Below are 10,210 nucleotides of genomic sequence, written 5' to 3'. Positions count from 1 at the left end.
CCTTTAAGTTTCCAAATGAATGTGGATATCCAAAAAGTAAGACTATATGATTATTCTCAGTTCACAAGCTTCTAGTCAAAAGTTATGTGAGATATTAAGCTTGCTCCCTTGGAATCAGAGTATGTCTGTCAACTTCAGGGGAAGAAAGCAGGGCCAGGACGGAATCTCAGATCTATGGGAACTAGACAGAACAACCCACCGAAGGGATCCAAGCTGGATATTTTATTAAATTGCAAAAGTCTCCTAAAACAGAAAAAGTAATCATGCATTCCAAATATGTTCATTAGAAGTTACTGCATGAGGCATCTCTAGCTTTCCCAAATGAAAATATCTGGCCACTTGGCCACTGTGAACTTAGATTTATCTTACCCAATTCCTCTGAGTTCTTAAACCCTACTGGAAAGTTCAAATGTGTCCTGCTATTTATTGATAACCTTTTCCTCAAGGTTATCGATTTCAACTAAGCACCTTTCTTCAACAGCTCACAACCTGGGGTCTCCAGGCATAATTCCCTGTTAGGAAAACCTAGATTCACTCCCATGCCTCCTTCTCAGACAGGAGACATTTCTTAGGTAACCCCCGCCTCATTTTCTGATAAGCAACTTCCTCAGCGAGCCCCTGGCGGCTGTGTCTCCCATCTCCTGGCTGAGACGCCAGTCTGATATGTCATCTGTGTTTTGCTTCAGCCTGAATTCTGGGAAACATTGCAGTCTCCTTTCCTGAGCATTTGCTTTGAAGATAAAGAGAGGATGTTCATCTCCTGCAAGAACCTCCCAGGGCGTTCCTGTCCGTCAGTCTTCTCTCTGCCTTGGGAAATTCCATCAGACAAATACGGGCTGGACCAATAGCACATCAGGTGACTGGACTCACACAAGGGGGAGCGCAAGGAAAAGCTGCGCAGATCTTTTTCCTTTGACACCTCATCAGTGACTGCGGAAGGTGACTTGCAGATTTAAACCCATGCTCGGGAATACGCAGATGCAGTAGCTGCAGAGGGGCCTGGAGGCCTGGGTTCTACATATGGCATTGCCACCGACCAGCTCTGTAAACTTAGACAAGTTTCTTTGCTTCTCTGACCTCTGAGTGTTTTGTTGTTGTTGTTGTTGTTTGGGGGGTGGTGCAGTGGAGATAGAAGGGATTGAACTCAGGGATACTCGACCACTGAGCCACATCCCTAGCTCTATTTTGTATTTTATTTAGAGACAGGGTCTCGTTGAGTTGCTTAGTGCCTGCTTTTTGCTGAGGCTGGCTTTGAACTCGCGGTCCTCCTGCCTCAGCCTCCCGAGCTGCTGGGATTACAGGCGCGCGCCACCGCATTTGGCTCATTGATCTCTGAGTCTTTCACTGGAAAATAAGACGGTTGGATTGAAGTGGTGGTTATCAATGTTTTCAATTTTTAAAAATTATATCCTCCACTGCTTTGTGCCCTAGGTTCGAAAGAATTTTGACTTTTAAACACACTGAACTTATTAAGCAGCAGTGCTTTATTTTACTTCCCTTCTTTATTGATCAAAGCACACACCAGAGTCTCTGATCAACACGACTGGTTGATATTATTCTAGCCAAATAAAACCTCATTGTGGGGACACGTGATTTTTTTCACAGGATGTTTGAAATTTTTAAAATAGGTTACAAATCCGTACTGCAATATTCACGGAGGCCCTAAAAAATCTAAGGATCCCAAATGGAGGAAGAAATGGGCTAAAATCTCTTTAGATAATTCTTTTGTGTCCAGTGTTCTGGCTAAGATAGTAGGACCCCCAAGCCTCCTATACTAGAGGAAGAAGTGTTACAGCGCTGATTACGACAGCCCATACTCAGGCTGTGAAATCCTGGGCCTCTGTCTCTCTTCTTCACTGAAGGAGAGCCATTATGTGTCTCTGGATGACATCTGTCCATGCCTCCCCTCGATTTAATCTTGCCAGTAGCAGTGTTCAGTGAGGAGCTTAGATCTCCCCATCAACCTCTTCCCAAAATGATGAATAACAAACAACTCATTGATCTTTCTGATGGTTCCATTTACCAACTTCCCTAATACGTATGGATTATTCCAGACTTCAAAGGCACACAATTGGAATTCGTTTCCTATCCTGACTTCATTCATTTTTTTAATATCCTGATAGAGTGCCTACTATTTCCCAGGCATATAGCAGGTACATAGCACATGCTTACTGAATGGGGGAATTAACTTACCAACACACGTATGAATGAACTCTATTAGACGTTTCCACATATTTATCATGTCATTTAACTCTCTCAACCACCCCAGAAGGTAAGGAACATTTTTCTCATTTTATAATTGAGGAAATTGAGTTTCTAATAGGTGCTGTGACTAGTTCAGGGTCATCCAGCTGGTAAATGGTTAAGACAACTTGAACCTAAGTCTTTTGTTTCCACATCCCTGGGTGGGTGCCCTGTAGGACAGCCCCTCATGGATTCCTATGTCCCTTCCTTCAACCTTCATGAATGCACTGACCCATCCTCCTATTGTAGGAAACTAGATCATGCCCCCTCTCCTAGAACCTTCTTTAGCTCCCTCTAGTCCTCTCCTCACTGCCATCTGAATGCTTCCTTTATTATGCAAAGTGTTCATCCTAAAAGTCCACTTTGTCACCAGTTATCAGGGCCATGTTGAGCAGGTCCATCCCCAAGTGAGGTCCCCATTAGCTAAGCAGGGGAATCTGTGCGATGGCCCTGACAGCTTTGATGTGTCTCACCCTTTCTTCTCCTCCCTCCCGTTCTCAAGGTCACACCATCCTTGGCTCAGCTTTCCCTCAGCCAGGGGGACCAGAGAACTCACTTTCTTTCCCATGTCACCTCTGGAATCCCAGCCCTCAGAGTCTTCCTGAGCCTGGTGGCCCAAAGAGGCCCTGCTGAGCCTCTTGACTCTGGCCCCAAGCTTAAATACCCCTGGACTTGGGACCACAAACTCCCAGGGAGATACAGAGAGTCAGGGTAACAAAGCCTGCTGCTCCTGGTCTGCCTGCATTACCACATCTCAGCACTCCTGCCAATTTGGGGACCTCAAATGATGTTTTCTTCCCCCCACCCCAAACATGGGAATGACTTTTAGGCACAATGGGTTGGTTCAATGCCTCTATGATTACCCCTACCTGTGCCCCTTTCACAAAAGAAGAAACTCAGTTCATAAAGCCCTGGATAAAAGGTTATAATAGAGAATTCAAAGGATGGCAATAACAAATGCTTTCCTGGTGATCACTGATGGAGGTGTTTGAAAGCTTGCCTTCCTCTGTCTCAGGACAGACTGGCAAAGAACCTGCAGGACAATGCCTCTCCGTATTCTTCATACTACTGATGAGGAGGCCTGTAGTTTTCCTGCCCCTATTGACTGGCACACTAGCTCCACCGGTCAACAAATAAGGTGTCCTTGGTGGCACTGTGGTTCTACCCTTGTAGCTGACTCTCTGAGACCAGGCCCATGGCGGTATTCCTAGAGAGAAACAGGAAGAGAAAACCCATTAGCTAAGCATACCCCGTGTGTATATGCATACACAAGCACAACGCCATCCTGCCCCTTTGATTAAATTAATTTTATACCCATCATGCATTTTTTAATGAAGGGAAACAATATCCCTGGGCTGGTGTTTAGGGACTTCTTCCCTCCTTAGCTGGTTTGCTAAGTCCAGGATCCAGAACTAGAAGAAATGGAACCAGGATCCTGGCTTTGATCTTGATTTAGTGTTCAACCTGGAGCCAGTCTTCCCAGGGACTGTTTTCTGAGACATAAAATGGAAAAGTAGTGCACACAGTGTTGTGGATACGAAAAGAATAAAGCCTGTGGAAATATATATATAAAATATAAATTTTATTTTTGTGGATATAAATAAAGCCTGTGCTACTCAAACCAGAGTCATTAATACCCGATTTTTCACTCCAGGGACCTTCTGGGAAGCTCACATGCTTTGAGGTAGGGGGATCTCCCTCTTTCAATGCTGTCAGCACAAACAAGTAGGTCTTGTTACAGTTCTAACCAGCGAGAGTGGTGCAGGATCTGTCTCAATCCATGCGACTCCATGACTCCCCAGTGCATGCACTGCCTTTTAAAGAGGTAAGCTGTCCATCACTGCAAATATTTAAGCATGAAATAGACAACCACCCAGCAGAAGAGCAATGGGAGAAATCTAAGCATCAAGGAGATGTTACAAATGATGACTTCAAACTTCTCCAGTTTTAGATTTATTCATTCCACCAAAAGTGCTGGTTCTAGGAATTTGTGCAAGGTGCTGGAAAGAGGCTTTGGAAATAGAGGGTCAGAGAACTTGGGCTTGAGGAATTGAAACTTTGGTACAGGGAGACAGCACATGCCTATGACTGCACAAACTCTGAGACCAAGAAGCTCTACAAGGAAAGAGGGGAAGGTAGTGCAGAGGAGAGGAAGTCACTTCTGTTGAGAGTATCAGCAGTATCAACCCCCCAACTACAGGAGGAAACATAGAGAAATAAAGCTCCCTCCAAAGGGCAAGCTTTTGAATCTGCCTAGGGGTCACCGTGGGTTTATGCCATTCAAACAGAGGACACTGCACGTCTCTTTTAGGGCACCTGGATTCATGCTAAAGGAGTGGGAGAGACAGAACCCTGTGTGACATACAACAGAGAGAGCCTAGGTAGGTGACCTGGTAACACATTGCACGGTCACCTGTATCTCCCCCCACACATACTGCTCCCCGACAAACTGCTGCTTCTCATCTTTCCAAAGGGTAGTAGGTCTGTCCACACAACTTGTTCACTGGGAAAGTTAGGGCCACTTTCTCATGTCTGATGCCTAAAGTCTACGTGAAAACTTTGATCATCCAAATGGTGACCCCGACTGACCACTGCAAGCAGCCAAACTGACCCTCTTCTTACCAAACCAACCATCACTCTCCCTCCTGCCTACCATCTCACATCTAGAATGATCTGAACCTTCCCTCCTCCCTCACCTCTGCAGGTCAGGAGCCCACCCATCCTTCTCTGCACAATTTCAATGCCACCACCTCGGAACTCTTCCCTGACTGCATGTCTCCTCCAGGTCATACCTACTAAACTTTGTGATTATTTTGGCAAGAACAGAAAGCATTCCTGAGACTGCACAGGGCCTACGTAGGGTCCTTATTAGGAGAGGGATCTCTCAGGTACAAATGGATCGCTCAGGTTTCTGGAGGTTTCCGGACAAAGGAAACAGTGAAGTCTCTTCAGTGCTGTTTGACTCCCCGTGTCTGGGATGGCCAGATGTTTCAGGACACAGGTGCATGAGTTGGACCCTTTTCCTAGGACCTTGTCCTGTTTCAAGCTGTGTTGGGACATCTCCTGAAATCAGGACTGAAGTTTCTCCCTGATTATAATTTTCTAAATGTCACTTATAAAGATGAGTCTTCTGTCTACATCACCCCCCCCCCATCTTCCAGACCTCTCCTGTAGTTGGGGGCTAATACTCTCAACAGAAGTGACTTTCTCTCTCCTGAACTAGCTTCCCCTCTCCTTTCTTTGCAGGGTTTCTTCTTGGTCTCAGAGATTGTGCAGTCATAGGCATGTGCTGTCTCCCTGTTACAATTCCTCAAACCCAAGTTCTCTGTCCCTCTATTCCCAAAGTCTCTCTCTCTCTAGCACCCTGCACAATTCCCAGTACCAGCACATGTTTGGTGGAATGAGTAAACAGATAAACATACTTTCTCTTCCAAACACAAAAATCACCAGCAAAATGACCTGGTGAATTCATTCTTCTCTTCCTGAGTGTCAGTCTGGTAAAGACTGTCACATCTGGGGCTCTGACAGAGATCTGAAGGATACCAGCAAGTAGAGATGAGTGGAAATGGAAAGCACAGGAGGGAAAGTCAATTAGTAACATGAAATCATACAATACATGGATTGGTGATTAACCACCAATAAATCACCAAGCCCAGACATATTTTAAAAAGTAGCTAGAGTTATTGGCCATGTCTAATAAAAATCATGGTAATTATGAGCTGATTTAATTTTTTAAAATTTTTATCCTTATTTATAAATGGAGTATTCAAGCCAATATCCAACCTCAAAGGGAGGAGCTTAGAGTGGAGGGGTGATCATGTTGAAAACATCCCAGGCTGGGAAACAGGAGAAGTGGCCTTGACCCCAAGCTCTGCAACCTATGGGGTATGTAGGGTCAGTAGGATACCTCTTCCACCCGCTCCAGCCTCCTACAAATCCAGTAGGAAGGTACTCACTCAGATTCCAGAAGTTCTCTCAATTTGCCTTCAAAACTGCCTTGGCCATTTCCAAGTGACAGCTAAGTTTAGGTTTTCTGAGTCTACTTACATAGTAACATGTCATTGGCCAAAGCTAGGTATGCTGGTTACCACTGTGAAATGGGAGCTCTGAGAAACAGAGGGCTCACAGCAGCCCATGATCCAGAGTCTGTTGTTCAATTTCAGATGTTGCAGTTACCAGGATTCATAAAGCAGGGGAGTCAAGGTCAATGGTCACAGCTTGGAGATCCTTACTCTGCCACTTTCTTATACAGCCTTGGCATTCCCACAGGTAAACTGAGGCAATACATTTAGTCTGGAGTCCTGTGATTGTGTATTAGCTAAACTGGCCACCAAAAAAAAAAAAAGCCCATTGGCTGTCTCCCCAGAACCCAGAGAAGAGGGGGAGCCATCTGCAGGGGCGGGGCGGGGGTGGGTTTGCGCAAGAAAATCAGCAATGCCCTGTTCCCACCCCCTGCCACCCACTGACCAATACAAATACAGAGCTCATCCGTGGAAGTGAGCCATTAGATGTTCCCAGCGGTAGCCTATAAATTCCTAACTTCCCTCTTTGGGAGGTAGAAAGGAAAAGAACCATTGTTGAATATTTCTGTTTTTCTCTCTGTGGGTGCATGTGTACTAAGAGAGAGAGGTTGTGTGTGGAAGCACGTCCCCCACCCCCCACCCTGTGTCTTACACAACTAGGTATTTACACACCAGATGATCCCTGCAGGAAAAGGCAAGTCCCCAGCTGCTGTGGAATTTTAAGAGATCTCCCTGGAATGCCCTTATGGGATGTCTGGTTCTAATTGCCTCCCGTCAGCCAGAGCTGGCGAGCTGGTGGGAGCAATGAGAGGTGAAATTGAACAGATTCCAGTTCACATCAGACCCCCAGCCCTGCCAGAGTCCCCCAGGGGCCGGAAAAGAAAACAAATGTGGCCAGGGCGGTGGGTGTGGTGGAAAGAGAACTACACTGAAATCCAAGGGCGCAGATTCTCCTCGTGCACTGCCGCTGACGCCCTGTGTTGCTCTGGACCCCTCACTTTCAAAGTAGTGAGGATCGGCTGGTCTCCAAGGCCCCTTCCTAGTCTAATATCCAGGGACAGAAAGGTCCAGCTCTCATTATGTGATGGGAGAGTAAAGACTGGGACATTGTCTTCTGAATTTTCAAACCAGATGCTCTGCATTTTAGATCTTTAAGCAGAATGGGGAAGGGCGAGGATTTCATACCAACCCACTTTAAACTAGCCCTAGTCCCAGCCCCAGCCCCCGGGCACCGTCCCTTCCTCTGCCCTTGGCCAGGAGCCGCTGGAGGTCTGAGCACCGACCTCCATGGAGAGGAAACAAGATCCGGTAGTTCCTTAGTGCCCTCTATGGGTCCAAAGGGCAGTCACGCTGCAATGAAAGCTGTCTCCACCCCAAGGGCTCCGGAACACCCTCTGCTGCAGCACCTCTGATTTTAGAGGCAATCGGCTCAAATTGACCCCTGATTCATGGTGAATGTCTGTCGCCTTTAAGTCTGTTGTTTTAAGACTCAGACTAAAACCAGTTAACGAATTGGATCAGGCGAGCCCTCCCAGGACCGCAGCACAGTGGCTCCCTGCCTCCACTGTGGGGACAGCGGCACACCTGCCATTGCTTCTCCCAGGATCCACGGGTGGAATGGCAAAGGGGAGGTGTTGGGGGTTAACAGCTCACAGAGCGCGCGTGGCATGCGCACAAAACAGCACAGGTTTCCAATGCCAAATACCGAAGGCTTCTAATTTACAATCCCAGCTTACTCTTAGTAGCCCTCCCCCAACCAGCTCCCTCCTCCTCCCCCCCACAGCTGTGGTGCATGCACGTCTCCAGAGACCCCCAAGCTCATTTCTTTCCCAGTCAGCTTGTATCAGTTAGGAAATCTGTTTGGCTAGTCGAAACAGAGTCCTAGTCACAATGACTTCGCCAAATTGGGGGTTTATTTGCTCATCTAAGAAGACATCTGCAGATAGGCTGCAGTCCACAAAATCATCAATCAGCTCTAGAGCTTGACTTTCCCATTGGTCCCTATCACCTCGTGGGCCAAGATAGCCTCTTAAGTCCTAGCTGTCCCAGAATCCTCCAGAGAGGAAGATTTGGAAGGGCAAGGGTGGATGTGATGCCCTACCTACTAATTCAGCCCCCTTTAAGACCACTGATAATTTGTGCCAGCCAGCTGCAAGGATGCCTGGGAATGTAGTCTCCTTATCACTCTCAATAAGATCAGCATGTACCATTAAGGAAGAAAGGGGCAATGGATATTGAGTCAACAACAAATAGATGCTGCCACACCACCCACTTTTCTTGAGAGAAGTAATGAATGGGTGGTCATCTCCTTTGGCCACTAGGTTTCCCCCACAGGAAGGCAAGGAGCTGTTGTGTCTGCTCACCTGATCCAGGAGAACTCCTCACCTCCCCACACAGGCCCAGACACCTGCCAAGTTGGTGGGGAGAGATGGTATCTGCCAGATCACTCTCTCCTGAAGATGATGCCAGGCCAGCTTCTCTGAGCCAGCCTCTCTGGTACTTTCCCTAGAGAGAAGTATGCCAGCTCACCCACGGAGGACCCAAGTCCAACTCCAAACACGCCCATCTAGAGCTTGCTGCCAGGTCTGGGACCAGAGAACAGCTCCTTCCTGGCAGGCTCCAGTAGGTTTTTTTTCTAGTCCCCTGCCACTTAGGGCAGGGGGGGGGTCCCCAGGCCACATTTGGGTGCACTCCCCACTCTGGGCAAAGAATTCATTGCTTTCTCGTCATTTGTTCTGCTGGGAGCTAAAGCACCCATCAGCTCAAAGAGTAAAGCCTTAAATGTATAAATTTGATATTTAAAATCATAGACATGAAATGCATACCAAACTGACTTGGCCCTGTGGGGTTGGCCAGTAACTTCCTGATGAGCTGGCTTCTGGTTTTCCTGGGTCTTTGGGTTTAGAGAGGAGGCCTGTGCATTGATCTCCAGGCTCTGCACCATTTGGTGACTGTGGGTTTCTTGAAGAGAAAGATTAATATTATATTAATATTTTAATATATCTTTTGTGCTGTTTAATGCTGTTTCTTGAAGAGAAAGAAACCCAAAGACCTTTCTTGATTTTTTTTTTCTTTTGTGATACTGAAGATTGAACCTCACCCCCAGCACATTTGTATCTTATTTTGAGAAGGGTCTCACTAAGTTGCCCAGGCTGGCCTCAACCTTGTGATCCTGCTGCCTCAGCCTCCCAAGTCATTGGGATTACAGGCATGTGCCACTATGCCTAACTCTTCCCTGATGTTTTATCCCTTCTCCTTGGAGGAGAAATGGCTACAAGGCCACTTTCCTGTGAAGGAAACTGAGGAAGGTTGTCAGTGGTGGTTGTTCCTTACACTGGATGGAGGTGTACAGGATATAGAAGGGCCCAGGTGAAGAGAGGAGAAAGCTTTGGGTAGCACTGTAAGCTCCATGAGGGGAATCATTCTCTAACCATTCTAGATACACTCAGCTCAGTGCTATGTGTCTGTCTCAATGAGACTTTTTCTGTTTTTTTTTTTATTTCAATGGCCACCTACATAATTCAAATAAATGCACCAATTTTTCATTACACTAAACCACATTCTCATTATAGAGCATCATTTAAAGCAGGCTCCAGTTTCTGTGACTCTTGTTTGACATGGTCTAAAAATACCTACCCCTCCTTCCCGTCACTTTCATCCATTCAGTTCTCTCAGGAGACTGAATGTGTTTGAAGAGAGAGACCCTTAACCATAGAATCAGGGTAGGATTTCCCTTTACGGTAGAGTTTCCAGGAATGGAACATGCTTAAAAGCAGAGACCACTTCTTTGAGAATATGAGGAAGAGAAATAATAAGCTTCAATCTGTTAAGAACCATTTATCACGAATGCTCTAAAACTATGTCTGTTTTAGATCTTTTCTCTAGTATAATCTGGTGATTGCACATACATCATGGACCTTCCCTAGACTCCAGGGCTCAGGCAG

At 46.4% G+C, this 10,210-nt stretch overlaps 1 long non-coding RNA gene across 1 annotated transcript; it reads right to left on the bottom strand.

Moving 5' to 3' along the window:
* Positions 1-207: 207 nt before the first annotated feature.
* On the bottom strand, positions 208-8,767 carry LOC125617110. Its single transcript, XR_007347983.1, has 2 exons — positions 8,630-8,767; positions 208-3,451 (listed from the first exon to the last, which is right to left on the bottom strand). It is a non-coding gene; the product is annotated as an uncharacterized LOC125617110 (long non-coding RNA).
* Between the last annotated feature and the right edge of the window lie 1,443 nt (positions 8,768-10,210).

The sequence above is a fragment of the Marmota marmota genome, unplaced genomic scaffold (genome assembly GCF_001458135.2).
Source record: "Marmota marmota marmota unplaced genomic scaffold, marMar, whole genome shotgun sequence".
Taxonomy (NCBI): Eukaryota; Metazoa; Chordata; class Mammalia; order Rodentia; family Sciuridae; genus Marmota; species Marmota marmota.
This window is presented reverse-complemented; position numbering and strand designations above follow the sequence as displayed.